The sequence below is a fragment of the Tamandua tetradactyla genome, chromosome 18 (assembly GCF_023851605.1).
Source record: "Tamandua tetradactyla isolate mTamTet1 chromosome 18, mTamTet1.pri, whole genome shotgun sequence".
Classification (NCBI taxonomy): Eukaryota; Metazoa; Chordata; class Mammalia; order Pilosa; family Myrmecophagidae; genus Tamandua; species Tamandua tetradactyla.
In genome coordinates, this window is record NC_135344.1 from 65467633 (window position 1) to 65474627 (window position 6995).

Here is a 6995-nt window from a genome sequence, read left to right on the forward strand (position 1 = left end):
TGCAACAGGACTAGATACAAAAACTCAAAAATGGACAGCACAATAATACCTAATTGTAAAGTAATCATGTTAAAACACTGAATGAAGTTGCATCTGAGCTATAGGGTTTTTTTGGTCTGTCTGTTTGTTTGTTTGCCTTTTTTTTCTTTTTCCTTTTCTTTTTTTTTTTACTGTTATTATTATTTTTTTTTCTATATTAACATTCTATCTTTTTCTGTTGTTTTGCTAGTTCTTTTCCTAAATCGATGCAAATGTACTAAGAAATGATGATCATGCATCTATGTGATGATGTTAAGAGTTACTGATTGCATATGTAGAATGGAATGATTTCTAAATGTTGTGCTAATTTCTTTTTATTCTTTAATTAATAAAAAAATTAGGAAAAAAAAAAAAGAACAGTTAAAGACCAAAACTACCAACAAGAAAATCTAGGCAAAAGAGAGAAAGTTACCTCCAGAATAAATTCATCAAGAAAATCAGATACCCAGACATCAGCAAAATATCATACATCATGCTAGGCCCAGTCAGAGGAACAAACTAACACTTTAAATGAGACACAGGAGTTGAAACAACTAATTAAAGATAGTCAGGGGTGGAAGAGTAGTTCAGTGGTAGAAATCTCACCTGCCATGCAGGAGACCTGGGTTTGATTTCCAGTCCATGCACACACACACACACACACACACAAATTTCAGTAAATAGTGTTGCAATAATGGGATAGTCACATGGAAAAAAAAAGAAAGAAATGTGATCCCCACCATACAGCATACAAAAAAATATGTATTCAAAAAGTCTTCTAGACCAATTCAACAAATCAAAGGAAAAGGTGGCAGAAGGGGTGAAGGGTATAAAGAAGACACTAGGTGACCATACAGAAGAACTCAAAAGCTTGAAAAAAAGGGCAGAACTTATGGAAATGAAAGACATAATAGAAGAGGTGAAAAATCACAATGGAGACATACTACAGAAGATTTGAAGAGGGAGAAGAAGGGAATAGTAAACTAGAGGACAGGACATCTGAAATCCTATACACAAAGAATAGATAGGGAAAAGAATGAAAAAATATGACCAGGACCTCAAGGAATTAAATGACAGCATGAACCACATGAACATGTGGGTTTATAGGAGTCCCAGAAGGAGAAGAAAAGAGAAAGGGGGCAGAAAGAGTAATGGAGGAAATAATCACTGAAAATTTCCCAAATCTTAAGAAAGACAAAATTACAGCTCCAAGAAGCACTGTACACCCCTAAAGAGAATAGATCCAAATATACCTATGCCAAGATACATACTAGTCAGATTGTCAAATGTCAAAGACAATGAGAGAATTCTGAAAGCAGCAAGAGAAAAGCAATCCATCACATACAAGGGAAGCTCAAAAAGTATGGATTTCTCAGCAGAAACCATAGAGGCAAGAAGGCAGTGATATAATACATTTAAGATACTGGAAAAGGAAAACTGCCAACCAAACCAAGAATTCTGTATCTGGTAAAACTGTCCTTCAAAAATGAGGGTGGGTTTAAAATATTTACAAATAAACAGACAGAGATTTTGTGAACAAGAGACCTGCTCTACAAGAAATACTACAGGGAACACTACAGGCAGTCAGTTAGGAAAAGACAGGAGAGAGAGGTTTGGAGACGAGTGTAGAAATGAAGACTGTTAGTAAGGATAACTGAACATGTAAAAACAGAGAGAAAATATATGACATGTAAAATCCAAAGGACAAAACGGTTGAAGAAAGTAGTGCCTTTATGGCAAAAATATTAAATGTTAATATATTAATCTCTGAATCAAAGGACATAGATTGGCAGAATGGATTTTAAAAAAAGATCCACCTATATGCTTTCTACAAGAGACTCACTTTGGACCCCAGGACAAATATAGGTTGAAAGTGAAAGGTTGGAAAAAGGTATTTCATGCAAACAACAATCAAAAAAGAGCAAGGGTACCTACATTAATATCAGACAAATTAGACTTCAAATGTAAAACAGTGAAAAGAAACAAAGAATAACACATTAATAAAAGGACAATTCAACAAGAAAAAATAAAAATCATAAATATTTATGCACTAAGCCAAAGTGCCCCAAAATACATAAGGCAAACATTGGCAATACTGAAGGGAGAAATAGACACTTCTACAAAAATAGTTGGAGATTTCAATACAATACTCCCATAATTGAATAAAACACCTAGACAAAGTAACAAAAAGGAAACAGAGATCTTGGATAATATGATAAAAGGACTAGATTTAACAGATATTTAGAGAACACTGCACCCTACAACAAGAGGATACACATTTTTCACAAGTGCTCACAGATCATTCACCAAGATAGAAAATATGTTGGGTCTCAAAGAAGCTCTCAATAAATTTTAAAAGATTGAAATTATGCATAACGCTTTCTTGAATGATAATGGAATGAAGTTGGAGATCAATAATAGGCATGAGCCCAAAAACTCACAAATATATGGAGGCTAAACAATACACTTCTAAACAACCAGTGTGTCAAGGAAGAAATTACAAGTGAAATCAGTAAATATCTCCAAGCAAATGAAAATGAAAACATGACATATCAAACTATCGGATGCAATGAAGGCAGTTCTGAGAGTGAAATTTATTGCCCTAAATGTCTGTGTTACAAAAGAAGAAAGAACAAAAATCAAGACCTTAACTGCTTACCTGGAGGAACTAGAGAAAGAACAACAAACTAACCTCAAAGTAAAGAGAAGGAAAGAAATAAGAAAGATTAGAGCAGGCATAAATGAAATTGAGAATATGAAAACAATAGAATCAACAAAACCAGAGGTTGGTTCTTTCTTTGAGAAAATCAGTAAAATTGATGGACCCTTAGCTAAGTTGACAAAGAAAAACATCAAAAGTGGGAGGAGGGACATAGCTACCAACCCCACAGAAATAAAGAAAATAATGAGAGGATATGATGAACCTCTATATGTTAACAAACTAGACAACATAGATGAAATGGGCAACTTCCTAGAAAAGCATTAACAGCCAACATTGACTCAAGAAGAAACATATAACCTCAACAAACCAATCACAGGTAAAGAGATTGAATCAGTTATCAAAAAGCTCCCAAAAAAGAAAATTCCAGTACCAGATGGCTTCACATGTGAATTCCACCAAGCATTCAAGAAAGAATTAGTACCAATCCTTCTTAATCTTTTCAAAAAAAACTGAAGAAGAGGGAAATCTACCTAACTCATTCTATGATGCAACATCACCAAAGGCAGACAAAGATACTACAAGAAAATTACAGACCAACCTCTTCAATAAATATGGATGAAAAAATCCTCAGCAAAATATTTGCAAACTGAATCCCATGGCACATTAAAAGAATTATACATCAAATCAAGTAGGGTTTTATTCCAGGTATGCAGGGGTGATTCAGCACAAGAAAATCAATTAATACAATACACCACTTCAATAAATCAAAGGGGAAGAGCCACATCTTCATCTTGCTTGGTGTAAAAAAAGGCATTTGACAAAATTTAGCATTGTTTCTTGAAAAAAACACTTCAAAGAATAGGAATAGAGGGGAACTTCCTCAACATGTTAAAGGGAATATATAAGAAATCCACTGCTAACATAATGCCCAACGGGGAAAGACTGAAAGCCTTCCCTCTAAGATCAGGAACAAGACAAGGATGCTTACTGTCACCATTGTTATTCAACGCTGTGTTGGAAGTTCTAGCTACAACAATTAGGCAAGAATAGGAAATAAAACGTATTCAAATTGGAAAGAAGTAAAACCTTCACTATTTGCAGATGACATGATCCTATCTGTAGAAAATCCCTAAAAATCTATAGGAAATCTACTAGAGCTTATAAATGAGTACAGCAATGCGAAAAGATAGAAGATTAATATACAAAAATTAGTATGTACTAGTAATGAGCAATCCTGAGGGAGAAAAAAGGAAAAAAATCCACTTACAATAGCAACTGAAAGAATCAAATATTTAGGAAATAAATTTAACCAAGGACATTGTGCTGGTTTTAATCTGTTATGTACCCCCCAAAAAAGCTTATGTTCATATAATCCATCCCTGTGGATGCAGACCAGTAGTGGGTGGGACCTTTTGCTTAGGTTGCTTCCATGGACATGTGACCCACCCAATTCAAGGTGGGTTTTAATCCCCTACTGGAGTCCTTTGTGAGAGGATTTAAAGACAGTAAAAGCCCAGAGAAGCTAAGAAAGAAACCTGGGGAGATGTAAGAAGGCCCCACAGAAATTCAGAGAACCATTTTGAAACCAGGGCCTAGGAGAGAAGGACCAGCAGATGTTGTGATATGACTTCCCAAGTGAGAGAGGAAAATGCCAGCAGCCTTTCCTCAGAGAAGGTATCTCCTTCTTGATGCCTTAATTCAGACATTTCACAGCCTTAGAACTGTATGTGTGTAACCTAATAAAGCCCTTTGTAAAACCAATCCGTTTCTGGTATATTGCATTCTGGCAGCTTTAGCAAACCAAAACAGACACAAAAGACCTATACAAAAAAAAAAAAAAAAAACCTACAAAATATTGCTAAAAGAAATCAAGGAAGGCCTAAATAAATGGAAAGATATACAATGTTCATGGACTGGAAGACTAAACATAGTTAAGATGTCAATTTTATCCAAACTGATTTGTAGATTCAATGCAATACCAATACAAAATCCAAAAAACTTACTTTGCAGATATAGAAAAACCAATAAACAAATTTATTTGGAAGGGCAGAGTGCCCTGAATAGCTGAAAATATCTTGAGAAAGAAAAATGAAGTGGGAGTTCTCACTACCTGACTTTAAAGCATATTACAAAGCTATAGTGGTCAAAACAGCATGATTCTGAGCTAGTCTGCATGCATGAGTAAGAAGTGGCAAGACTCGGACTCAGGCCTTCTCTGCAGACTTTTCCAGTATGTCATCTTCAGTCATGAACTGGTTTGGTACCCAGTTGGTGGAAGCCAAGGTGGCTCTGGCGCTGCCACCAAAAACCCACAGTAATGAAAACCTCGACGAAATTTATGTCTTTGGATGATATAATCAAATTGAAAAGAAGGAAAGAATCAGAATTTTCTGAGACTTAATAGAAGACACCTACAAAGTGGCACTTGGCAATTCAGGATGAGACTTGATGGGGAATCCAACAGAATTCTAGTTTTGGTAAGAACAGTCTGAGCCATAGAGGAAGAGTTATGCTTGGAAAGAGACATTCTTATGGGTTTATCACTGGCCTTGCAGCTAGGAAAGCAACTGGAATTTGAAAAGTAATTAGTCCTATGAAATGGCCACCTCTAAGCAACAAGAATATAGAGCAATATTTTTCTGTGCTAAAAAGGAAGGCAACCCTTCTGAGACAAAATGAAGTACAGAGGAAGCCAATTGCCATTCTCAAGAGACCTAACCAGTTAAACAAAAAAAAAAATAACATCCCAGCCAACTTTACCAGAAGTGGAAATAAACTAAGACATCAGAAGACACATATCAGGCAAATTTTCTTTTCAGAAGAGGCCTGAAGGTTCAGGCCCAGCTGAACATAGAATAACCGCTAGACAACGTAGTAGCAAAGAGAACTTGTCAACAGCAGCCTTAAACCTCCAGTGGAGGAATTCTAACTGTATCCATTGACAGTCCTGGAGCAGTGCAGTAATTCAGAAACTATGATAAACTCTTCCTCATGTACCCTCATTCTTGACAAAGCAGGAATAATCTGATCTAAAGCAAGTTCCTGAAGGTATATACCAACAATTTGACATAAATAATGCTGGAAAACAGACAGAGATGACTTTGGATGAGAGACTTGGGATCCTGAAGGAAGAGTCATTCTCACAACAAAGGAGGAAGCCACTTTGTAACCCTGGGATAGATGCCATGTCAAAGGGACTTTTGAGTGATGACTCTATTTGAAAAGTTAAATTGCCTGAAGAATTTGTCATAGATATTAAAGAAAGTTTCTGGCAAATATTCACAAGACTAAATAACTATTTTTTTATTTTTGAAGGCATTTTAAGCACGTGTAAATAATGCCCTGAAAGAGTAACAGGGAATATAATACCTATATGTTCTTACAGTTTTCATGGTTGGTTCAGCAGAACAATCTTCTGCTTGACTTCTTTGGTTCCTCATGCAGCAGAAGAAAGACAAAGATAGAAATCAGAGATGAGATTCAGTATCTCATCTTTTTTGTCTATGTTTTAGACTTTGCCATGGTAAATCTTGGTCTTTAGAAATATGAATAGGTCCCTTCGTTGCTGACACTTATACTTTAATAGTATTGATGTAATAAGTGCAGTTGTATTATTTTTTCTTCAGTAGAAATACTTTTTTTTAATTCATTAGAATTATAGTTTGGGACTTCAGAATTTACGGGAAATGCAAATTTAAAGGAAATACAAATGAATCAAAAGCATATGAAAAGATGCTCAACTTCACTAGCTATTAGGGAAATGAGACATCAACTCACAACTACTAGGATGGCCATTATCAGAAAACTACAAGTGCTGGAGAGGATGTAGAGAAATAAGCACACTTGTTCATTGTTGGTGGGAATGTAGAATGGTGCAGTCACTCTGGAAGGCAGTCTGGTGGCTCCTCAGGAAGCTAAGTATAGAATTCTGTATGATCCAGCAATCTCATTATAAACTCGGAAGAAGTGAAAGCAGGGACAAGGATGGACATTTGCAAACTGATATTTAACGCAGCATTATTCACGATTGTCAAGAGATGGAAAGAGCAAAAATGTCCATCAATGGACAAGTCCATCATCATATGTGGTATATACACATGATGAAATATTACAGAGCTGTAAGAAAGGAACAAACGCCTGATACAAGCAACAACATGGATGAAACTTGATGACATTATGTTGAGTAAAATAAGCCAAAAGGACAAATAGTGTATGGTTTCATTAATTTGAACTAACTATAATGAGCAAACTCTAAGAGTTGAAGTTTAGATCACAGGCTATCAGGTGATAGAAAGAGGGTAGAGATTGAGCATTT

General features: G+C 35.6%; 1 pseudogene; it reads left to right on the forward strand.

Moving 5' to 3' along the window:
• Window positions 1–4927: 4927 nt before the first annotated feature.
• On the forward strand, window positions 4928–5860 carry LOC143662687 (UAP56-interacting factor pseudogene; annotated as a pseudogene).
• The last annotated feature ends 1135 nt before the right edge of the window (window positions 5861–6995 follow it).